The 10978-nt window shown below is 39.8% G+C and overlaps 1 protein-coding gene across 8 annotated transcripts in view; it reads left to right on the top strand.

Moving 5' to 3' along the window:
• Positions 1-109: 109 nt before the first annotated feature.
• The window catches only part of TRMT9B (tRNA methyltransferase 9B (putative)), a 116688-nt gene continuing 105819 nt past the window's right edge, over positions 110-10978 (top strand). For 2 of the 8 annotated variants that reach the window (XM_072037606.1, XM_072037605.1), the window contains exons 1-3: positions 192-571; positions 5567-5617; positions 7751-7831. The gene's annotated coding sequence lies outside the window, so the exon portion shown is untranslated. Of the gene's footprint in view, positions 160-191; positions 572-5566; positions 5618-7716; positions 7832-10978 lie in introns of those variants that run through there. The other 6 variants (XM_038178492.2, XM_072037603.1, XM_021267658.4 and 3 more) reach the window with 4 other exon arrangements.

Here is a 10978-nt window from a genome sequence, read left to right as displayed (position 1 = left end):
CCGCCCTCCTTTACATAAAGCACCGCCGATCAGCTGACCCTGCCGACGCTTTGCTATTGGTGGAAAAGGGGCGCGGGGAGGGGTTAAAAGCGCCCCGCCCGCTGGGTGTGTGTGTGTCTTCGCCGCGGGGGCGGGGCTGGCGCTGCGCGCGGCCAGGGCGTGAGTCACGCGGGGGCGGGCTCGCGCGGGAAGGGCTCGGCCGGCGGTTGGGGAGCGCGCGCGCGCGGCCGTTAGCGCCCCTCAGCGCCCCGCCCCCCCCCTCCCGCCTGCCCTGAGGGGAGCCCCGGGCAGGAGGGACCCGTGGGGGCTGGAGACGGGGGTCTGGGGGTCCTCGGGGGCTCTGCCCGCAGCCCCCCGGCGGCTGCTGCTCGCGGTGGTCCCCTTAGGTGTTAGTTCTCGTCAGGGTGGGAGCCGCAGGGGTAGCAGAAAGTTGTTTGTGCCTTTAATCGAGTGCCGCCGCCTCACGGGGTAACGGCCGGCGGGATGGGGCTGCTGCTCCCGTTGGTGGCAGCGCCGTGCCCTGACAGCCTGGCGGGGCAGCGGGCGGCAGGCTCGCCGGGAGCGTGGAATAGTAAGTCCGGGGCTTTGGGGCATTTACTCGGCCTAAACTAAGCCATCACCGCACTTTCATGGGGAAACTATTACATTTTGAGTTATACAACCTTCTCTGAAGAAAGCCTGAAGTCCGTTGCATAGCTGCTATGCATTTGCAGTAGCTACGATGCTTTTTTTCTCAATTTATAACAGTCCTCTAATTAAAAAAAAAAAGTCAAAGAAATGTAAAGGTTCCTCTAAAACCTAAGACTTTCACATCAGGAGAAGGAATTGTGAAAGGCACAGAGCTGTGTTTGTCTTCTGCTGTATTTCATGTGTTACGGGCTGGAGGAGGATACTGAGGGCTGTTAAGTCTAGAGGCAAAGATGCCGTGATCACAAACAACCAAACGCATCTGGAATTACTCCCAGGCGTTTTGTCTGAACTCATCCCCTCTAAAACTCATCCTTTGCACTTACAGTGCCTTTCAACTTCCTAAAGCCAAATAAATAAAAAAAGATGGTAATTGATATAGCAGGGGAAAACATGCGTATATGTTAAATGTGAGGAGATGAGTCTGAGAAGTTATTCATTAAAAACAATCAGCATCACTTAGGAAGCGACAGCTAAGGAAGAAGCAAAGTAAAAGAGGCTTGTACCATGAACTTGAATGGTGGTGGGATAAGGTAAAAGGGTTTTGAATTGTTGCAAATGGTTTTGGTAGGTTACAGATTCTATTTTAGGCATGGCAAGTATGAGCTGACAAAGTGCCAGGGAGATGAGCAGAGGTTTTGGACAGAAGTAAAACTCAAAGTATTGTGACCGTCACCAAAGAGAGCAGTAGTTTGTTTTTCCTTTCAGATTAGATTACCCACAGAAAAGGAAATAAAAGCAGGGTGATGTTCAGGGGGTTGTGGAACTTCCTTGAAAAACTGCAGCTAGGATGATGAGATTGTCCTCTGCAGGAACAATTAAAAAGTAGAAATGAGAACCCCTTTCTTTCCACAACTGCGATGTCCAATGAACCTTTTAAAAGTTCACACATTAACATTCATACTGATGCTTCAAACAACATTGTCGGATGCAACCAGCTATTTTTTCAGAATTCTGAGTGTACAGGAATGAAGTACTTGTGGCTTTGCCAACTGGGGTGTCTTGGAGCAGAAGAGTTGAGGTTTTTCCCATTATCCTTCATTTCAAAACAATTAAAAACAGTGAAAGAAGAGAGTTTTGATAGGGTGGATGACTGGTTGGGTAGGGAGCCTGACATTTTATACTATTCCCACCAGTTTTAGAAATCTCTTTAATTAGTACCTTTCTTCAGAACTTGCTCTTTCTGTGAGCAGTGCTTACTGTCACTGTAAGCATCTACTGTCTGCTAATGCTTGTGACACGTGCTGTTCTCCACGTTCATAGCTGTCCTTGTTTCTCTTGGAAACTCAGGACTTCAAGCGTCCAAAAATACTGTAGGTTTAGACAATGTGTTGTTTTTTTTTTCTTTTGTATGCTCTGTGTGGTTGTAGAAAGACACTGAAGCATTTCATTAGATTAAAGATAAAGACTTCAGATATGTTAACTATGGCAGTGGTATGCTGCGGGCATATGGAGGTAGGGAAGTTTCTGGGTATCGAGTAATTTCAGAGCGTGGCATGCTCGGGCTGGGCTCAAGATGTGTTAGGAGAAGTTCATAGGAAAGAATCCCTTATGTAAAATTAATCACCTTTGTAGCAGGAAATCCCTGAGACACGAGGCTCTGGAACCTGACAGATTGAGGACAAATTTGACTGTATGTTCACCTTGTCCTAATTTTTTACACATTCATTTTTGATCACTGTTCGAAGCAGGATACTGGGCCTAGTTGAACCTTGGTATTGCCCAGTGTGGTCATTCTTTTATCTTTAAGCTATAGTTGTTTCATCAAACTTGGGTTTTGGTGCAGTATTTGACTCCTGACATATTTAACTAAACAAGAAAAAACTCAATTTTCTAATATTTCACTGGGTTACCATCAGGATATGATAGTTATATAAGAGCTTAGATAACACACAGCTCCACCACTGCTTGATTATAAATAACACACACAAAAAAGTTTTTTCCTGTTGTAGGGCCAGATGAACGCTACATTAAAACACTACCACCACCAATCCCTGCAGTTTGCCTGGGTCTTTCTAAGGAAAACTTCAGGGATTGTCCTTCCCCTTCTGTCTGTAGTATTTTACAACTCCTTGGGCAAGTCTTGGTAGTCCTCATTCAGACAAAGCATCGTGACCTCTGTATGGTGAGGTAGCAGTTCCTTATGCTTTGTAAGTTGGTGATCTGATGTTTCTGTAAGCAATTCCTTGTACAAACACTGTGTGCAACCCAGTTAAACACAAATTGACAAGGAAATAGTGTTTCAAATTGTATTTGACTGTGCTTCAGGTAAATTATACAAAATTATCCTGATTCAAGGCATTCAGAAATAAACAGCAGTGTAAACAAAATGAAGCAAAAGCAATCCAGGCTCAGGGAACAGGGAGTGGCAGGCAGTGAACCTAAAAACTAATACCTGCATACTGGAAATCTGGAGCTGAGCCCCATTTTTACAGCCTCTCTTGGCACACATCCCAAGGGAAAGCAGTCATATTCCTTGAGAAATGTGTAATGGCTTTCTGGCTGTTTTCCCTTCTGTTTCTTTAAAGGTAGCTAGTGAGCTGTCCAGCTGTTGTTTTTTTGCCAAGATACATGCAGCAAAGGGAAAATAAAATACATTGGAGAAATTAGATTAGGTAAATAGTATTTGTACTTTATTTTTAAAACTTACTGTTCCTAAGAACTAAATGTTCTAAGAAACTATTAATGCCTTTTCTTAAGAAAAAGAAAAAAAAAAAAAGTTAAAGGGTATCTCAGACTATCTTTGTAAAAAGAAAAGTATTGAATGGCATAGCTTTTGAAGATCTTAGCCAGTGATGTCTGAGTCACTTTGCTGTGGCTAAGGAGTAATGAAACCTCAGAGTCCAGTTGGGTTGGTTTTGTTTCAGTTTATTCTTTGTGCTCGGTAGACTTTTGGGGGCTTTAGTGAGGTAGCTCCAGCACGCAGACTTGAATTGGAAAAATGCTCAGCATTGCTGCTGGAAAACAAATCCAGAAGCCTTTGGGTAATAGTGTTGGACAAAAGTTGCTCTTGAACACCTTGTTTAGGTATGAGATGCCATAAAGACTCGCAGCTTGGTCTCAAAAGTTAGCAAAGGTGAGCTGCATGTGGCTTGGCTGTGGGTTTGTCGAGGAATCTTAACTCCCTTTGAGGAAAGGAGCTGGGGTTCTCTGTACAGCTGCAATAGGTCCCTTACTAAATTATTTAATTACATAAGCAGTAGTGAATACAGCAAAGCAACTACACATGGGATAAATGGTTAACTACATGTTAGAGAGATAAAGATCTCATTAAAAATAAAAGGGAGTCAAAACATTAAAGGATCTAAAATACCAGATAAAGACGGAAAGAAAGCCTGTTTATTGGCAAAAACCAAGAAAAGACTTGCATACCCAAAGTGAGATGTAGGAAGAATTCAGGTGCCAAAGTCCAAAAACGTGATATAAGAAATCTCCCACAGCTCCTGCCTAATCCAGAAGATGCTTAAAATCAGAAGACTTGATTTTAATATGCATCTCTGCAGTGTAAGGATTTTACTTCTGTGCACTGTGTGCAGCAGCTTGAGCAGTGTAGCACCTATTTACCATCCAGCCCATTACAGGCTCCCAGTTGTGTCCAAGTGGCTCTGCTCTGTCAGTATTTGCAGGCCATGCCACGCACTCAATCGTACGCAGAGATTCTTAGTTTGGTGTACCTGATTGCTTTTAGGATGCACCTGAACGTTGGGGGAACTGAAAAACCTTTTATTTAACAACCTTTTAGATTACTGATGTGAATGGGAAGATTCAGTTTGATTCTGTCCAAGAATATTAAAAATCATCTCTCCAAGCAACTTCTCTTAAAGGGTGACTGCATGAGTTTAAGTTGTCTTGGGAGCATGAATTAGAGATGAGGATGCCACTCCTTGCTGAATGCCGTATTCCTTGGGGTAAACCTCACACATCATTTCTGTCCCTACAGACTGAGTTCTTTTCTTCACAGTAGCAACAGCTTTAACAGGAACGGAGCACTCATCTTTGTTTTCAGTAGCCCTGTCTCTTGTTGGGTAGGATCGCTTTTCTGCCACACACTGATTTGAGTCTTTTTGGTTTAACAGGAACACAGAGCAACAACAGGTTGCTCTATGAGGTGTTTGTTTTCTTGCTTCCTTCTGTTACCCTAGCTATGATTTAACAGAATACAGCAAGTCCTGCTACATTTCTTAAACAGGCTGGTGGTTGGATCATGCTTTTAAGAGAGGGCTGTGGGCTGTGAATTACAAGCACTCTGAGGCATCACTGTCTTGGCCTAAATTTCTAAGGATTTGTAACAATCCTGCTGCATCTCCTGCAGACTAGCATTAGATGCTGCGATGCCTCAGGGTGATACCAAACCTCATCGTACATAACTGCGTAGCATAGCTGGGTGTCTCATGTGGTCTCCTAGATCCTTTGCTGGGAAGAGAAAATGGAAAAACAGTTTGCAATCATGTACTTTTTGTGTGCCAAGGTAACTCATTCCTTTGCTTGTACCAGTGTTAAATGTATCCCGTTTGAAAATGATACAGTTGTCACGCTTAATACTGATGTGTTCAGCTATATATATATTAGTTTATGTGTATATTGATATTAACTGCTGTTAATGAGTGCGGTTCAGTAATCTGATGAATATACTTTGGAATTGTGAAAATACATTGTCTGTCCTGAAGATACCAATCTGAGTCACTCATTGCCCTGTTCTCCTGTTTGTTTGTTTTTCCCCATATTTGATTATGTAAGGTTGCGCATTCCAAAAGATAGCTGAATGTGCAGGACAGCACACTTCTAAATGTGATCAAGAAGCTTTTATTTTAAGCTTCTCCAGTTTAAAGAACTAATTTAGCTCCAGATGTGATGTGAGTCATCTTTGTCTTCTCTTTAGGAAGAGAATCCTTGGACTGATGGGACTTCTTCCTTCTGCCATTGTTGTCCGGTAGGAGAGTCGCACAAAATCAACAGATTTACAAAATAACTAAATATCAGTGGAAAAGCTTATTTTTGTTCCTATCAATGTATGTTGCAATGATTCAAATATCAATGCACTTATAGCTTTAAATACTAAATTAGGAGAGTTGTAGAGCATTGAATAATCAGGTGTATTGATTCTTGAAGTTAAATTGCTGTAACGCAGAACTGTAAAGAATGAACAAAAGGCAGAATAGTTAAAGTAGAGCTAAGAAAGGTTTTACATTAACAGAGGAATGCATTTAATAAAAATTGCTCACTAAGAGTTCAAGAAAAGCAAGTCAGACGGCATTTATTTTCAGTTTATCAGGGTGCTTCCTTTTTAGGTGAAAGTTGCTGGCTAATGACTGGATTGCATATACTAAAGATTTTTTGTTTTCTGGATGTTAGGAGTTCACATCAAAGAAAAAGGACAAGATGGTTATTTGTAAAAAGAATGTAGAGCAAAGCTGTAGATAACGATTAGGATTTTTTGTTCTGTGCTACAATTTGATACTTAAACAACAGTTTATTCTGCTGTCTGTTTAAATACTCTAATATGTTCCTTGTTCTCTCTCAGTAATATCCCTTGGTATCAAGATGGGTGTTTTGCACCTACTTATGATCATCCCGTGAGATAAATTATATTGCATGTATTTATTTTTGAGTATATTCTCTCAAATAGGAGAGTACTGTTTTAATTTCTAATGATTATTGCTGTTCATTCTTACACAATTAAAGAAAAAACAACTTAGTCATTATATTATATTTGCATTAAAAATAAGCCAATACGGTAAAAACAAATCTTAAAGGAAAAGGAAAGAGGAAAGGTTGATATACTTGATATCCAGCCTCTAGAAAATAATCTTTCATTTTTGGGTAGTCAATAATAAATATGGAATTAAACTCAGAGTTTGTCAGTTAATCTAAAAAATTCCTAAAATCAATTTTATTATATACTACTATAGAAATCAGAAGATACTTTGCAACCTACTCACAGTGGTAAGTGGTGAAAAAAAAAAAACACATCTTTGATTTGTTACTACTGTACTCAGGCTGGGATGAGGTATAATACTATCAACTTGGACTGTCAATACCTGTGCCTACAATCAGACAGTGTACATCAGTGCTCCTAGTACTACAGAAGTTATTGAGTTTCCAGGTGTTTAATGATAAAGCTACTAGTCTGAAAAATTGAAAAGGAGTTGACACAGTTACAAAACTTGGATTTACTTACCCTTCTTAGATTAACTCTTTAGGATCAGAGGAGCAATTGCTCCTTGATAGGTATTTCTCAAGCATAGAAGTTTATAGAATTTGCATGTATATCTGCTTTTTCTTTATCTAATGAGTGCCCCTCCTTCAGAGGTTTTGTATCACTGGGCAACTATTTCCGGTCAATGAGAACAGACAATATGTGAATCCTCTTCAAAGACTATGAGCAGTAGTTGTTACTAAATGTAGTGTTATGTGAAGAAAATGAGCTGGATGAAAAGGGATTACTTTGACCTTAATTATGGTGGTAGAAAACATTTATTCAATTAAATGGCCTAATTGGCAGCAGTTTACCTCTTAACGGCAAGATGAATTTTGTAGTTTATTTTGGCTGTTCAATATCCCCTTTCTACTTTGGCTTGTAGCCCTTTGCTATTACTTATGTCCTCCTTCCTTCTCGAAGATGAGAAGCATCACTCAGCACACTGTGCACTGTAAGCTGGGTTATCACACCCACATCTTTTCAGCCTTTTCCTACAAGCACAATGCAGGGAAAGTGCACTTTTATATCACTTCTGCCAAAGACAGCTGGTGGCAGGTTGGAATTCAGAGATCATTAGTTTTTTTTTCAGCAGAGTACTAGATCATAAAGGAGAGAAGTGCAGAAGTAAAAAGAATGAAGAGTTATATTACAGGTTTTCAAATGCCTAAAATTGAACAGGACTGTGGTTTTTCTCCCTGCTCCCCTGCAGAAGTAAAATTTCTGTTTTCTTTGTGTGCTTTTGCAATGTTTCTTTTGGACAGTTGATTTTATATGCCATATATGAATGGAGAAAAGGAGAGAAAGCAATAAAGTTTTTTTTCTTTAAATAGGAATTTTAAAAGTTGTATTCTTATTCTTCTAAAGTTTTGGGAGTCCAGTCAGAAAAGCTTGGATCATTTAAGTACTTTTAGCGGACACATGGGAAGTTCAGATCAGTTTGCACAGGTAAGTACTGCCTGAATGAAAAATGATTTTCAGAATCTTTTTAATCCTTGTATTTACAGATTTCAAAGAAGGTCTCACATTCTATCCAGGCAACAGTAATTAGCAGCAATGAGTCTATGCAAATGGTAATTAAGAAGGATCTTCAAATCCTTTTGAAAATATTTGAATGCCAGTTAGTTACTTGGCTTAATATTTCATGGAATTAATTGTGTGTTAAAGTAATAGAATTAAAACAGTAAAATGTACTATGGTTGATGCCTAGACAACAAGGAATTGACAATACATAAATATAGTACCGTAGTGATGAATGTAGGAACAGGATTGAGGTTTCAGTCCTCCTGTAAAAACTGTTTTAAATTAAAGCAGTTAAATACAGCCAAGTTCTTGCATTTGATCATTGAATCTGTTCCCTGTTCTACATTAGATTCTTTATTAGAGTATCAAAAAGCACATTAGTTTTCTCAGCACTTAGGTAAGTTACCATTGTTGTACATTTCATAAATGGATAAACTGAAGTTTGTAGAGATCAGCTGATTTTTATTTTTGATGCTATGCAGTAAATTGAGCAATAACATTTGATTTGAACTGCTGGCATATGCATTAAAAGGTAGAATCTCATGTCTGGCAGCGGAACTGTGCTGACACAGGATCTTACTGCATGCTCTGATTCCTCAGCTGAGGGAGAGACTAAGCCAGCTAGGGCGGGTGGTGTTAGATCACCTGAGTGCACCACCTCATGTCCAGTTCGTTCCTGTTCTTCACTGAAGAAGTGAAAACCTGACAAGCTGTTGTCATCGTTTTACTTTGTGATACATTGCAGTGTCATCTTATTATGAAGTACTTATTATGAAGTACTGGGTTGCGTTTTGCGGCTCTCAGTTGTGAAGACTTGATGTAGGGTTCACTGTGTCAACTTTCATCATTCCTGTAATATTTCTTCTTCCCTCTGGTACTGCTTTAACACAGCCACGAATCTAAGCCAAACGTCAACTATGTAGGCTAGATATAAGTACTAATTCTTAATGGTATAAATAAAAGGTGCAACATTTTCTTTATTTAAATATCTATTTTAAAGTATTTTCTGAGGTGATGCCACTATCACCTTGATAAAAGTTGTGAGCAGAATACTCTGATATATACAGTTCTAATGCCTGGGGCCTAACAGACTTTCAGAATTCGTAAGTTCTGCAGTGTTAACAAAATTAATAGTCAGGTCACTAATTGATTCCAAGCACAAAAGCAGCTTATGCTGATTCTAGGGCTGATTCTTATCTCAGGCAGAATACCTGAATTAAGTAGATCATTTTGGTTATGTAAACCATAACACATCAGAATGAAAGGTTTCTGAAAAAGCTTTATGCTGATGTATAACAGTATATCAGAGTTGGCATGTCAAGAGTGGTGAAATGTGAGCAGAGAAGGCGGCAACCTGCTGTCTTTTATCTGGATGGCTTTCTTACTGGAAAAAAAAGCTTAGGTTTTGAGAGAAATATCAGGTATTTTAAGAGTGAAGTTTAGGTAGAATAAATCTTATTGGGAAGAGGGTGGAAGCAAAAGGGAAGGATAGTTGTGTTTTATGTTACATGATAAAAGGATTTCCTAAATATACCAGTGGGTCTGAGGTGGCCTTCTTCTCACTGAAATCACCTCTTTCCAGATGGCATAAAGTGGCTACTTCCCCACTTGCTGGTGTCACTTGAAGCAAAATAAAGGCTGTATTCAGATTGTACCAAAGCTCAGATTTCCCTGTGTCCACAGAGTTTTGGGAGCACAGCGGAACGGGGAAGGAATTTCTGATCCTTCCTCTCCTGCCCCAAACAGAGGAATATGAATAATAATGTGCTGTAGTAAATCTGAAGCAAGTCTCCAGTCGTGATAATTCTTCATTTTAAGCTGATGATAGATTTCCACAGATCTCAATACAAAGTCACGATGCTTTTATCAGTTCTTACTGCAAATCACAGTTTCTCCCCAGAACGACTATTTTTAAAAATCTCGCTTCATGTAATAAATAATGACTACAGAATGATTGCTCATTGTTTTTAATAAGCATTTGTACAATGTCATTGTCTAGGTTGTCTAGTCAGTTGATTTGTTTGTAAAGTTTGTTTTCCAGAATACTGGGTTTTACCTTAGGCTCCACTGTTGTTTCTACTGCATGCTTCATTCCTACAATTCCTGTATCATTAGCATAACCACTAAAATTAAATATACATATTCACAATTAAATATACATAACCTGTGAACAAAGTATTCGCAGCCCTTTTAAAAACAGTTTTGCATTAGCTTTTGTAAGGCTTGGTGTTTTCTGAAACACGTAGAGGTAGTTTTAAATAAAGAGTAATGCATATTACTGAATGTTAAAAAAAAAAAAAAATCACTACTTTTGTCCCTGTTCCTAATTCTGTCTGTAAAAGTGGTAGTGTGCTTTTCCGCATTCCAAAAATTTCACTAGTTTATCTTCCCTATGATCAACGTGCTGCGCGGCTCCTGTCTCAGAAAAAGTTAGCTCATTTTGGTCATTTGAGCTATTATGGGCTTTTCTTACATGTAAACAGCTCAATTAATCATTTCTACTGTCAAGCAGGAAGGATGTTCGCATGAGAGTGCCTTGCTGCACTTCTAGATAAAGGCAAGGCCACACAGGTGGTGTAATTGCTGGTACCAGTGGGAGCTGCCTGTTGCAGTGAGCTGGCTAAGCTTGTCCCGCGGCCAAGGCATACGTGCAGCACAGCACAGGCCTGAAGGCCAGACTGCAGCACAGGGGAACTGCTGTGCGAATCGCCAGCTCCTCACTGCACAGTGGTCATCTGGTCAGGATCACTGCAGCTTAATACATGCTGAAGGAAATAAATAGGTCTTTAAAACTGTTTATAACATGTTTGAGCTTTCCTCCAAAGAAATCAGCATTAGTTTCATTTCTAAGCCTTACCGTGCATGCCTGTATTTCTGCTTTACTCCGTACTGTAAACTGCCAGCACTGCTCTATCAAATCTTACGTATTGCTTTGAGAAACTGCTATTTCTACTATAGTAGAAACACGGTGCTGTAGTGGAACTACTAAATTCTGCTTACACCTTTGAGTTGGGAGCAGGCCGAAGTCTCTGAAGATGTTCAAGAGCAGCTAAAATTGTGAAGCAAATTTTG

Source organism: Anas platyrhynchos, chromosome 4 (assembly GCF_047663525.1).
Source record: "Anas platyrhynchos isolate ZD024472 breed Pekin duck chromosome 4, IASCAAS_PekinDuck_T2T, whole genome shotgun sequence".
Lineage (NCBI taxonomy): Eukaryota > Metazoa > Chordata > Aves > Anseriformes > Anatidae > Anas > Anas platyrhynchos.
This window is presented reverse-complemented; position numbering and strand designations above follow the sequence as displayed.